This window comes from Erithacus rubecula (genome assembly GCF_903797595.1).
Source record: "Erithacus rubecula genome assembly, chromosome: 3".
In the NCBI taxonomy this organism is placed as follows: domain Eukaryota; kingdom Metazoa; phylum Chordata; class Aves; order Passeriformes; family Muscicapidae; genus Erithacus; species Erithacus rubecula.
Window position 1 is genome coordinate 139989123 of NC_136689.1, and position 12906 is coordinate 140002028.

General features: G+C 41.0%; 1 protein-coding gene across 1 annotated transcript in view; it reads left to right on the forward strand.

Moving 5' to 3' along the window:
• The window catches only part of TSNARE1 (t-SNARE domain containing 1), a 378445-nt gene extending 374757 nt beyond the window's left edge, over nucleotides 1-3688 (forward strand). The window contains exon 12 of the mRNA XM_079302793.1: nucleotides 3286-3688. The gene's annotated coding sequence lies outside the window, so the exon portion shown is untranslated. The remainder of the gene's footprint in view (nucleotides 1-3285) is intronic.
• The last annotated feature ends 9218 nt before the right edge of the window (nucleotides 3689-12906 follow it).

Below are 12906 nucleotides of genomic sequence, written 5' to 3' on the forward strand. Positions count from 1 at the left end.
TTATCATCAAGCAAACTTGAAATATATATGAAGTCTGTTGGGTCTTTGGCCCAGAATATCTTTTAGCCAGTTTGTGTCTGGAGAATCTCTCTTGTTGAACTCCAAGCCTGTAGATTACCTATTTCTCATTCAAATAGTTTTGGAAATGTTAAATATTTTCCCTGCCTGCAAATCAAAATTCAGAATTTCCAGTAGCTGCAGAGCCTGCCAAGAGCAGTGGCTTGTGCTGGTCACAGGGTTTGGTTTCATGTCCAACCCATAGGTTCTCCTCATCCCAGGGCTTGGAGAATTCTGTCCAAGATCCAGAGGATCTGGCTGTGTTTTCTCCTGGACAGGGGCACTTGTGTGCTTACACAGGAGCTTTCTGACATATGAGGAGAGGCTGAGAGAGCTGGGACTGCAGCCTGGGGAATGAAGGCTCTGGAGGACCTCTCCCATCTGTAAAGCCCTGTGGAGATAGAAACAGGCTCTTCTCAGTGGTTTCCACTGTCAGGTCAAAAGGCAATGATCACAACTTGAAAATTATAATAATTTTTGAGCATATGAATTTTTTTGTTTGGTTGGTTGGGGTTTTTTTTGGTATAAGATTGACCATAGGGGAAATGGGTTGCTGAGAGTTGTGGAGCCTCCAGCTTTGGAGCTATTCAAAATCCAGCTGGACACAGCCCTGATCACCCTTCTTCATCTCCAGAATCACCATTCTGTGATTCTGAAACTTGAACAGTTGGTAAATGTTGTTGCCTGATATTGCATTTTTTTTTAAATCTGTTAGAGTTGGGATTAATTGTTTGAGAGACAGTATTTCGTGTTTGGACTTCGATGTTTGTTAATTCTTATCTATGTTACAGTGAGTTCTACAGCACTTCTAGTTAACAAGCTAAAAATGGCAACATATCTTTCTTTCCACAAGGCTTTTTAAGGCTTAATTGTCCAATTAAAAATGAACACCTAAATTATTTTCACTTTTAACTCAATGACTAATCACTTGTGGTACACAATGCAGAATCTTCTAACCAATTACAAAATACTACCCAGACCCATGGAGAAGAAGGTGAAGAAGAGAGAAACTTCTGCCCTAAAACTATCTTATCTTTTATATATTATTATATTCTAAAACCTTAAATTCTAAATTTTTCACCATGTGATATTACACACTTTGATTCAAACTACAGACTCGTGATTCCAGTTCTGTCATTCAATTTTGGAAGCCTTCTGCACATCCTCAGGTCAAAATCAGTGTTTTCCTGGGGGTCAGTGCCTGTCAGCACAGAAAGTCCAAAATTCCTGGTTTTCAGGGTTCCAGCAGCCTGGCACCTGCTGAAATAAGATGGGATTCTATAATCCCATAATAATAATAATTCTATAATGCCATAAAATGGTTTGGGTTGGAGGAGACCTTCAGGTTCACCTTCGAGCCTTTCCTCTTTAAAAGAGCTGTGAAATATTAAATAAACAGAAAAGTGAGAACAGTTCCCAAGTGGAAGTAAGGGTTCAATGGTTAGTGGTGTCCATCCCCTTTCCAGAGCTTTTTTATTTACATGACTTGAGCAACTCTTCTTGCAACACTGAAAGGACTTTGGCTGCTGAATTTCTGCATTTAGAGGTCAACAGTGAACCTTTCTGCATCTGGGAAAGTCATCCTGAAGATCTCTTTGCAGTTAATGTGAGTCAATACCAGCCAGTGAAATTTAGGCCAATATGGAGTTGATTACTTTATTCAAATGATCCCCACCCTAAAAATCATTGACTGTATTGATTAGATCTGTAATTACTGTAATAGAAGCCTGGAGCCTGGGTGTCATTATTCTTAGATGGTGGTGCTTACACCTTAAATTAGCTGGGATGAATGTCATCTTGAGAAGGGTACCCTTCCCATTAGAGTGTTTCTATTGCCTCTTTGAGGTGTTTATGTGAATACAATACAAGAATCCTCATCTCTGCCTTGTATCTGCAGCACAGCACATAATGGACATCTGGTTTCAAAATATTATCTGAACAATCTTATTATGAGCTGTTTAAAAATTAGCAGAAATGAAAATATGTTTGTGTCTGTATTTGGCTGCTTTGTGTCTGATCATGGTCTTTTTTAACACCTTGTTTGTTTGCAGTAAAACATAATTAAAACAGTGTTTCTAAGGCTTTCACCTGTATTAAAAAGAATTAGAAAAGAGAAAAGAAGTTGTTATCAGTTATGTCTTTTGTAATAATAATGACAATTCAGTTTTTCATTCCTTTTCTCACCCTGGATAACACATTTAACTAAATTTTCTTACACTGCATGTGCACACTGAGGAAGCAGAGGTAGAATAAACACACAAACACTACAAAAACCTGCTGATATATTTCATAGTGATGGTTCCTACAAACACACAGGGCTGTTTCATAGGTGGTGAGTGCAAAAGTACAACCTGTGTAACCTCAGAAGTGCAAAGTGCTGGTCTTGGAGGTGCTATCCTGCTGCTGCTGTCCTTAAGATGTTTATTTTACAGTAATTGGAGAAAAACAGCCTTTAATTTATAATTGCCATTTTTTCCCATTAACTGTCTAGATGAATAGTGTAAACATTTTATGGTTTAGATCTACATGGATTTAATCTCTAATTAGACATCTACAAGTTGTAATGAGTTGTTCCTAGTCAGAGGAAGTGCCTAAAGTTTTGATTTTTTTCCTTGCATTGAAAAATGGGAAACAATACAATTTCTCAGCTATATTCTGTCCTGCAAAGTGCACCAATGTCACACTCTGTCTTCTTTTCTTTTTCCATTTTGCATAAAAAATTATTTTTAAATGCTCTTTTCTCCAGGTATGCAAACTGCTGGCATTGAAGAGAACACAAAATTTACTCTTTTCCTTGCTAGAGCAGGTTATAGGCTGTATTTTCCTGATGAATTTGTGTTTTCTGTATTCTCAGTCAGAGAAGCACAGAACCATGGAAAAGTTTGGGTGGAAAGGGACATTAGAGATTGTCTCATTCCAAGCTCTCTGCCATAGGAAGGGAATCTTTCCCTAGACCATGTTATTCAAAACCTCTTCTAACCTGGGAGAGGTTAGAAGATTCCAGGGAGGAGGAATCCACAATTTTGTGGGTAATCTTCTGTCCCAGTCTTCTCATCCCTTCACTTCCACAATTACCTTAGACTGGAATCAGTGAAAATAGACTTTCCTGAGCTTAATCTGTTTATTGTTGACTGTGCCTTTTGGGAGAGCCACCCTTCCATCAGTGACAACTCTCAGAAATTCTCTGGGGATCCTGTGAATTCTCACCAGCTATTCTTGGTTTTACAGAGCCTGTGGTCACCCTGGGAAGTGGAAATGGATTCTCAAGGCATTGAACATTCAGGCCTCACATCTGTGTCTGCATTACTGATGACTGATCATATTAAACCTGCTATAACCAACAAGCACTAAATGTATGAAAGAAAAGCTAAGTTTTATAATGTGTGTTCATATAGTTGTGAATAATTTTGCCTACTTTTGCCCCTTTCATCATAGACATGTTTTGTGTTACAGATTTTAATTATGTCCCTTGAATCTGGGGAATTCAATTTTTTTGCCTCTAGATTTGCTATACAATGTGCTGTAAGATAAATAGCTGTTAATTCATCTCTATTGTTTGTGTTTTTAACATGCTCGTGATCTCCAATTCTGCTCATTTAAAACCATGAAAGTCAAGATGCTTGTCTGGTTCTTTTTGTTTGGTTGGTTGGTTTGTTTTTTGTTTTTTGGGTTTTTTTTTTTTTTGTTACTGTTTCTGTACATTTAAAAATTAATTTAGCTCACATTCCCCTACTGTGCACTGCTGCTTTAGAATTTGCTCTGCTGGATCTGAGCTAAGCACTTCCACAATTACATGTGCCATTTACAACACATCAATTAGATGCTTATTTGATCCCACTGTATGCACAGAACACCATATTTATTCATGAGAAACATCATTGAAAGAGCAGGACAAATAAACAAAAATATACTATTATGATTTTTTGGTGAGATATCTCATGAAAGATATCTCATGAAAAATGCCAAATCTTGTTTAGACTTCATTTAATAGGTTTCAATGCAGCCAATGTTTGTGATTTTGTTCCATTTTCATCCACAATGTTTTCTCCTGACAACATGATTGAAAGTGCCATTTAAATTCATCTTTAAATGTGTCATGTATTATAAATGCACTTTTCCTCCAGTAAATAAAGCATTTTAAAAATGGTTTTAATTAAAATGCTATAGGAATTATTGAAGAGAATTCAACAAAATTATATATTTTTTACTCTTTGGGAAAAGTAAAATCTTTTGACAAAAATACTTCTTACCAAAAATAAAAAGATGTTACCTCTATATGTTATGGGGCTTTGGGTACAGTGAAGTTTTAGAAAAGAATAACAAATATTAAACTGGATTCTCACCTGCACTGATTTCAGTTACATGCTCCCTTTCCAAAGAGCTGACACAGTCTCTCATCAGTAAAGGCTGAGCACAGAAAATGCTCAGAGAAATCTTGCAGGTACTTAAGCTCATTCAGGGTCAAAACTGTGAAACTTCTTAAATCAGGACACTCAGGTTTGGAGAAGAAACACAAGGCACTGGTGGCTTTTCTTTAGATATATAAAATCTGCCTAATTGGATTGGTAGAAGTTACATTAAATATTCATTAATTGCTATTAAGAAAAGCTAATGAATAGAGTGATACTCTTCTTCCTTTTCTGCAGCCAGGCTTCATGCTGGCATGAAATTAGAAATTATGATACCTATGGCTTTACCTTACTACAGAGAGTTTATTCTGAAATAGAGCTCCCCTCTTCTCTCCACCAGAAACTGCAGCCTGCCCCCATCAGCCCCCCTGGCAAATCCTGCAAAGATGAAAATAATTTTCATCTAGTTAGTGAGAGCTGAAATGAACCCAGCTCATAGCTGATTGCAAGCAAATATTTTGAGAGCTTTGAGCTGCATTTGAACAAGGGATCCAGGACAAACAATCCTTGCCCAGTCACTAATCCCATTCATTAGGAGCTCAGTGATTACCTCATTAGTATGATTGAGCTTTTCCCTGGGCCAGCTCACACAGCAGATCATTTGGCACTGATGACCCAGGTAAAGAATTTGTCTGCTGAAACTACACAGGTTTGCTTCAAGCAAAGGAGAAAATCATGTGGCAACAAAGAACAGGATGTTGTGTATGACAGACTTGGTTGTAATGGTAAATGTCATTTAAAAACCCAAACAATTTATGAGCTCATTATAAAGTAGTATATTCATGCTAAATCATAGAATTAGGAAATGGTTTGGTTTGGCAGGGACCTTCAAGGATTGTGTAGTCCAAGCCTTTGCCATGGGGAGTTTCCTCTATCCCAGGTTGCTCCAAGCTCTGTCCCAACTTGGCTTTGAACATTTCCAGGGATGGGGCAGCCACAGCTTCTCTGGCAACCTGTGCCAGAGCTCACCACAAACACTTTGTTCCTTATGTCTAATCTAAATCTACCCTCTCTCAGTTTAAGCCATTGCTTCTTGTCCTGAAATTACACACCCTGGTGAAAAGAATCTCTGTTTTATAAGCTCCCTTCATACATTGAAATGGTGCAATAAGGTCTGTGCAGAGCCTTCTCCTCTCCAGGCTGAGCAGGAGGAGAGGGAGAGGAGAGGAAGAGGGACAGGGACAGCTCTGCACACACCCAGGGCAGTACAGCAGGAGGGGCAGGAGCAGAGATTCCCCTGCAGCCCATGGTGAGGCAGCTGAGCCCCTGCAGCTCCTGGGCTCCTGAGGCTCCTGGCAGGAGCTGTGACTCTGTGGATTGGAGCCCATGCTGGAGCAGGTTTGATTGTCCCCACAAGCACCCAGAAGGGCTCAGCCTGTTCCTGCCCCCCATGGAAGGGACCACACTGGAGCAGTTTATGAAGAAGTGCAGCCCATGGGAAGGACACACATTGGAGAAGTTCCTGGAAAACTGTCTCATGTGGAAGGAACCCCACACTGGAGCAGGGGAGGAGTGTGAGGAGTCCTCCCCCTGAGGAAGAAGGATCAGCAGAGATGGGTGATGAAGTGACTACAAACCCCATTCCCTGTTCCCCTGTCCCCCTGTCCCTCTGAGGGGGAGCAGACAAAGGACAGAGTGAAATCAAACTCAGGGAGAAGAGGGGAGTGGGGGGAAGGTGTTTAACACTTGTGTTTGTTACTCATCACCTTGCTCTGATTTCATTGGTAACAGATTAAACTAATTTCCCCAAGTGAGGGCTTTGCCCATGACAGTAAATGCTTAATAATCTCACCTGGTGGTGTGCAGAACTTTGCTCTTGGCCTTGTTCAGCTTCACACAGTTCATGTTTCCCAAGCCTGTCAATCCCCCTGCCCAGCATCCTTTCCTTCTAGTACCTCAACTCACAAACCTGCAGAAGGCTGCACTCAGTCCTGCTGTTTGTGCCAGATAAAATGATATTAAATCACACTGGCTCCAATATGGACACAAATTGTTACCAGTCTCCATTTGGACAATGAGCCAATTGACCGCAAGCTTTGTTGCAACTGCAAGTGAAGATTTGTTTTCTATACCTTTAGTCACTTCATGGGTACATTTTCCTTTGCCCTCTTCATGGAAAATATATCTAACAATGCCATTAAGCAGCTGTTTTTGTTACTGATGCTTTGGGACAAAACGCAGGCACAGTTTCTTCTTCTTTACAATATCCCTGGCAGAGACACAGAGTTCAAAGATTTCCAACAGCAGGCAGTTCAATTTGGCAGATCCTGCAAACCACCATGGTGTAGAGGGTTAATTGGTAACAAATAGGTGAGAATGGGATGTGACAAGGGAAAATTCTAATAAAACCTATTTGCAAAGGCATTACGAGGAGCCAGAGCATGCTGGCAACAGCAGAAGAGAAGTTAAAAAGATCCTGACAAAATCAATTAAAAAGAGGCACATCAGAAGCATAGTGAGCTAAGTACCCAGTTCAATTATGAAGTTGTCAGGTCCTCTTAGTCTGGAGTGGAATAGGAAACAGTTTTTTCTCTGGTGCCTTAAGGATAAATGCGAACATGAGGAAAGAAACCTGTGTGGGTGCCTTGTGCTGCTGCTGACAATCCATGAAGATCTCAGATCTGAGACCTTTAGAGATGACTGTTTGCCAAAGCTGGGTCCACAAAAGGAGATTAATCTCAAAACTGATAATGTTGCACATGCCATCAACTCTTCAACAATTTCTTGACCTTTTCTCCCCTTTTACAGACACATGGAAAAATTTTAGTGTGTGTACAGTTCCAGGAATCAGACACTGGTCTGGTCCCTTCCAACTCAGGATATTCTGTGATTCTGTGAAATCTGCTGTGCTGGGAAAACAGCTGCTTGAGCTAAACAGGAGGAAGCTTTGAGGAGCTTTCTATGCCTTTGTCAGCACAAGGTAGGACATGGGGACAATTCTACTGCCTCAGCTCCATGCTACACATCACTTGGTATTCTGTCGAACACTGACAAAAATGAGTAAATAGGAGAGAGAAAAACTACCTTCAGTCTTTTCTTCCTAATAAACTCAGTCTGCAATCCTAATTTTTCTGTTGAGGGGATTTCCTGGTGATGGTGTGGCTTGAAAACAAGTTTCAAAGATCTACTACCAATAAAAAAAAAAAAAAAAAAAAAAAAAAAAAAAAAAAAAAAGAAATCCCCAAAACTCCACGGTTTGTTTTTATGTTTGTTTTTTTTCCATTTAATTTGGCTCCTACTACTATAATTTCATGTCCATGTTTTCCTTCCACTGACAAAAATTGTTGACAGTCTGTCTCAATACACCCTTTCTACTTCATCATAATTTCAGAGCCTGTTAAACAGAGGATATAAACCTCAAAGAGAGAAGATTTAGATTAAACATTAGGAAGAAATTATTTATTATAAGAGTGGTAAGATCCTGGCACAGGCTGCCCAGAGAAGCTGTGGCTGCCCCATCAGTGGAAGTGTCCAAGGCCAGGTTGGAATAATCTGGTCTAGTGAAAGATGTCCATGCCCATGGCAGGGGGTTGGAACAAGATGATCTTTAAGGTTCCTTCCAAGCCAAAACACTCTCTGATTGTATGATTGCTGACTTTTGGACAGCCCCATCCAGCTGAAAAGCTTTCAGTCTTTGTCCTGAGCTGTTTTGTGCTGGCAGGGGACCTGTTACCTCCTGTGCATGGTGCATTTTGATCCAAAGCCAACTGAAGTTATTGGAGATATCAAGCATTTTATTTTGCTCCTTCACCTATTTTGATAATTTCTTAGGCAAAAACCAGAGAAAGGTGCAAAACTGAGGATGCAGTGATGGACACATTTCTGCACTTTAGCATTTTGTGCCTCTAAGAGCAGAGTGAAAGCAAAGAACGATGGAGCAGGTCAGCAGATCACTCTCTAACAACTTATTAATCTGCACTTCTGTCAGTCCAAGGGGACTTGAAACACTGAAAGTGGCTGCAATTCATCCATTTAGTTTAAGTGTGTTAACCCACATAATGAGGTGCAGTCTCTTCCAAGGCAGCAGCCCAGAGCATATTAATGATGCCTCACATGCAGTCTGGGCTGTGCTTCTCATGTGCTCACTCATTACAGGCTCCCCCACTCTGCAACTGAGCTGAGCCTAATTAGACCACAAAGAAATATTGTTATAATTGGTCTGGGGCAGTTCAGTAATACGTAATAAGGAAGTTTAATTGGCTTCTTCCTTGTTTTACTGGTTCTAGAATTTATCATTTGCTTTGGACATTGGGCATCCTTATCTTGCCATGGATAGCAGATGAATAAAAATATGATGATGATTAGTAATTGTTGATTATACACAGTAATGTCAGTATTTTCTGAGTCTCATAATAAAAGACAGGGATTCCTGATCCTTGGATGCTGTCAGTAACTGGAATATCAGGTTTAAGAGTATCAGATAATATTTAGAAATGAGATAAGTCATTGCTGATTTGTAATCTTTGTTTCAGTGTAATGGAGTTATGACCAATGCCAAAATCTCTAACCATCATAGCTAGAAATTTTAGACTTATGTAGAAATTAAATTGGAGCCTAGCACCAAGGTGAACATGTTTTTGATTGTTATAAACAGAGTAAGGAAGGTCATGTAGTGAGGTTTTAGGAAAAATATGTAGGAAAATGAATATTCTATATTCTATTAGTTCCATTATAAATTCCTTCCTTCCTTCCTTCCTTCCTTCCTTCCTTCCTTCCTTCCTTCCTTCCTTCCTTCCTTCCTTCCTTCCTTCCTTCCTTCCTTCCTTCCTTCCTTCCTTCCTTCCTTCCTTCCTTCCTTCCTTCCTTCCTTCCTTCCTTCCTTCCTTCCTTCCTTCCTTCCTTCCTTCCTTCCTTCCTTCCTTCCTTCCTTCCTTCCTTCCTCCTTCCTTCCTTCCCTTCCTTCCTCCTTCCTTCCTTCCTTCCTTCCTTCCTTCCTTCCTTCCTTCTTCCTTCCTTCCTTCCTTCCTTCCTTCCTTCCTTCCTTCCTTCCTTCCTTCCTTCCTTCCTTCCTTCCTTCCTTCCTTCCTTCCCTTCCTTCCTTCCTTCCTTCCTTCCTTCCTTCCTTCCTTCCTTCCTTCCTTCCTTCCTTCCTTCCTTCCTTCCTTCCTTCCTTCCTTCCTTCCTTCCTTCCTTCCTTCCTTCCTTCCTTCCTTCCTTCCTTCCTTCCTTCCTTCCTTCCTTCCTTCCTTCCTTCCTTCCTTCCCTTCTTTCTTTCTACGATTTGGAAAGCTAAAAGTGACATTCTTCTGCCCCTGAAGTGGATTATTTGAAGATTCAGAAGTAAACACTATTAAAAATGAATTCTCACCCCTGGTGAGTGAATCTTACCAAACATCTGGGGAAATTCCTCAACATCCCACCTTGAAATCACTTTTCAAAATGTTTTGCTTGAATTTTCAGTCTCCTATTGCAACTTCTGCCTGGCTGCTTCCCTCCCTTTGACAGCCTAATGGGATCTCTCAATGCTCAAGAATCACAAGAGTACAGTAGGGCATAGTGAATCATCCCCATGCCAAGTCTCCTTTTTATTTCAAGGGGAAAAAGCCAAAAAGTTCATGACAGGAATAGCTGGAACATCCTTTTCCATCCTTTGTTCACGGAACTTGTAGATGTGAACAAAAGACTTTGTAGCAGGAATTAATGGATAAACCTGGGCATTGGATGGGTCACTAATACCCCTGCACTGTGTCTCAGGAGGTGACACAGCTTGGAGACCTTAATGACATCCCTCCAGGACTTGAACTCTGGAAGAGAAAGGAAGCACCTCTGGGGAAAAAACAGAGAGCCCAGGGGATTCTGGCTGGTGCTGGCTGCAAATCATGAAAGCAGGATCAGTCACAGAATGGTTTGGGCTGGAAGGGATCTGAAAGGTCATCCAGTGCCAATCCCTCTGCCATGGACAGGGACACCTGCCACTATCCCAGGTTACTCAGTCTCCTCCAGCCTGGCCTTGGACACTGCCAGGGATGGGGCAGCCACACTTCTCTGGGCACCCTGTGCTGGTGCCTCACCACCCTCACCATCAAGAATTTCTTCCTAAAACTTAATCTTCTTCAGTTTAAGAAAATCATCCCTCATCCCAGCTGTCCATGTCCTTGTGAAAAGTCCCTCCCCAGATCTCTTGGATCACTTTCAGGCACTGGGAGGGGCTCTTGGGTCTCCCCAGAGCTTTGTCTTTTCTGGGCTGAGCAACCCCAGCTCTCCCAGCCTGGACCCATGGCAGAGGTGTTCCAGCCCTGGGATCAACTTAGTGTCCTTCTCTGGACTCATTCCAACAGCTCTACCCTTTTCTTGTATTGGGGGCCTGAGATTTTGCCAGAGCACTGCAGGAGGGGTCTGATGAGAGCAGAGTTCTCTGAAAAGAGACCCCAGGAGTGATTGCTGCAATCCTCTCTCTATCTGTGGCACTAAACGTGTAGTATCCAGCTTGCTGTCACACTAGACAAAAAAAGAAAATTAAGCAAATTGAGGACTCCATGGAGAATGTTGGCTCCTGGAATTCACCACCAGGCAGTTAGCAAGGCAGAAATTTGGGATGAGTGACAGACCTGACAGCAGCAGGTAGGAAAACACCAGGCAGGTCTGGGATGTCCTTTGCCTTTTGTTTCCTGGCTTAGTGATTGCACTGGGATGTTTCTGACATGCTCAGCAGCAAAGCCAAGTGCTGGAAAACCTGTGCCAGGATCCTCCAGCCCTGCACATTCTGAGCACAGACTCAGCAATTCTTCAATCTGCAGGATGGGTTTAGTGTTCGTTTTTTTTACAGGTAAGTTGGATTCACTGCTGAGCCCAGATTTACCTTACCTTACTTTAAGTATTTAAAAATGAGCACAGCCACTTTCAGCTCCTATTACAGTCAGTGGAAAAAGATCTTGGGATAGACTGTACTACCCTCTGGAGATTCTTATGTTTCCCAAGGGCTGCTGTGTTCAAAATTTAGAGCCTCAGTTAGGTGGGGTGAGTCTAGACTGATTTTCCTTTCACAAAGCTCCAAGATAAAAATGCTCTCTGGTGGGCTATAAAGTTCCATCAGGGCTGCTTCTTCCCACTTTTCCAAATCCCATATTGATCTTTCCTGTGCTTTTAAGTGTTACTAACCTTCTGAGCCTGCATCTTCATTTGACATAAGACCAAATAAAATACTCCACAGGGGTAGGCAGGCAAGGCAGAAGAAGTCAACCTTTATAAATGCCCTGAAATATTTAAGGTCCCCAAAGGAGAAAATGCAAGCACAGTGCAAAGACTGAAAAAAAGTCACTTTCCATTCCATAATGTCATTAGAGGATTCATCAATGCCTTTATATATTACTAAAATCAGAAAACTTTGTTGTGAAGAATTTCACTCTAGATGACACCTGAGAAATTATATCTGTGGGTTATGGTGAAAAAACTCTGGCATTGGATAGTGTGAAAGGTTTTATTGGGATAATTCAGAGATAACTCCTCAGCCATGGGGAGGAAATTAAACACCAGTTGGAGAGAATTCAAATGATATGGATATATAGTAAAGACAAAACACCTTTTCATGTTTGACCCAAGATAGACAGGAGTGGAAACTTGTAATTCTTCAGTTAATAAGTTTTGTTCCTCCAGGTCAGGTGGATTCCTGTTATGACCAATTCCATGTTGGATCCATAACAATAGAATTCAGTTTCTGATCTTTGATCTTTTTGATAAATGGCATCAAATAGTATTATGCTATCCTAGCAGTCAGCCACCCCTCTTCCATGATCAACAACTTCTATGAAGTGTCCATGGGCTAAAAATAATCAACATTTCTCTTATATTAGAAGCCAAGGAACAGCCAGGAAAGGAAGGATCATTTCACTTTTGTCAGCTTCTTACATGAGGTGAATGTTTCTGCCTTTCTCCAGCTGCTCATTTCACTGAGGTTTGCTCTCTTTTGAGGGATAATGGCAGTTTCCAAAGACTAAAGGACAGCAGACAAGCACTGAGAAGCCAAATTGCACATGTCATCCTAGCACGTTGTTATTCTTCACAACTAGTCAATCATTGCCTGTATATGAGCTTGAATTTTTCTGCTTTACTGATGAGCAATGTATGTGGATCTTTACTTTCTTTTTCCTGGTGTGTGGAAATGGAAGTTTGCAATTGAATCAGAAAGTTCATTATTCTGTCAACTGTGGCAAAAAAAAAAAAAAAAAAAAAAAAAAAAAGGCTGTGAGGTGGCCCCAAAAGGCAGAACACTTGCCTGGCACCTCTGGGATCCTCACTCTCATTTCCAGCCCTTAAGGCATCAAAAGTGTGGTGGAATTTCAGGGCAAGAATGTGAAGATTTTGCCAGATTATAAAAGAAAGAAGAAATTAAAGAAATATAGGTTTAAAAAACAGAGGGAGGATAGAGGGAGGTGATGAGTAGGGAAGACAATCCAGTGAGATCTGGAGTGATGAGGAGGTTTGGAAAGATTCAAAAAGTCAC